We start from the raw sequence: 1,167 nt of genomic DNA on the forward strand, positions 1-1,167 counted from the left end.
CTGTGGTGACCAAATGTCCTGAACAAACACTCCCTCATACTACTGTGTGCAAGCAATGGACCGTGCTTGGAGGGAGACAGCAAAGGGACAAAGGGACAGAGTGGCCACAAGCTCTCCAGCAAAAGGAGCCCTGCTGACTCAACCAAGGGAGGCCTGAGGAAATGCTGTGGGGGCTGAATCCAGCTTTGTACAGAAAATCAGGCTGGAGAAAGGGTAGACCGAGGTTGCTTTTGCACACTGAGCATCGATTTTCTCTTCCGGAACCAGCACAGGCCCCCCAGCTGTCCCCCAGGGCGTCTCCTGTTCCCTGCTCCACCCACTTCTCCACTCTGTGGTTTAATCCGGGATGAGACTGCTGTAAAATCAGGGTGATGCTGGGGGACGCTGCAGCTGGTTGAAGTGTGACTTGCCAGTCTAGCAGATCTAGGCCTAACACGGATAAACAAGGTTCCCGGGTGTGAGGTGTAGAAGTCCAGGAGTGTTCCTGCAAAGCCGGCTGCATCCCTAATGGTCCAGACACCACTGCCTTAGCTGTCATGGAAGAAAAAAGGCGTTGCGTGCTGCCTGCTTCTGCACACGGCTCTACTCCAAACTGAAGCCATGTGTGCCTCACTGGTAGAGTCTATGTCATCTGACAGCACTGTGGCTGCTGGACAGATGGGGACAGAGAATCAGCCGGCTTCCTTGCACAAACGAGCATCATTGTGTCCCCTAAGTAGGAAAGGTATTTGAAAACAAGTTGCTCGGAACCATGGCAAATGTCCACAAGCAATAAGCATATGCTCGAACCAAGCTACCGAGAGCCAGTCCTGACACTGGCTGCCACGCTAAGGATTCTCTTTCCTCTGGGGTCATTTGGTTACAATATGAGCCTGGATCTTCTAGAAGACTTTTTTTTTTTTTTTCCCGCGACAAAACAATCTGAGAACTAGGTGAGTACAGAGAAAACAGTGCCTAGAGATGGAGAAGGAAATATTCTGATGGAATTATTCAAAAACAACTGACCTAGGAGCTGGAAAGCTCTGGCCTTTCTGATAAACTCTTTCTTTTCTCTGTATTGGCTTTGGTTGGCTTTTCATTGCATGCAGCCAAGAATTCTCACTAAAGACTCCGTCCTGTGCGGCTGGTTCTGCAGGTCAGCGCCACTGTGACTTAGCTGGCAGGGGC

At 50.6% G+C, this 1,167-nt stretch overlaps 1 protein-coding gene across 4 annotated transcripts in view; it reads right to left on the reverse strand.

The window, feature by feature from the left end:
• Positions 1-1,167, reverse strand: part of LOC102015588 (phosphatidylcholine transfer protein-like) — a 30,283-nt gene that overhangs the window by 4,456 nt on the left and 24,660 nt on the right. The window lies entirely within an intron of this gene.

The sequence above is a fragment of the Chinchilla lanigera genome, unplaced genomic scaffold (assembly GCF_000276665.1).
Source record: "Chinchilla lanigera isolate Chin_1 unplaced genomic scaffold, ChiLan1.0 scaffold00050, whole genome shotgun sequence".
Lineage (NCBI taxonomy): Eukaryota > Metazoa > Chordata > Mammalia > Rodentia > Chinchillidae > Chinchilla > Chinchilla lanigera.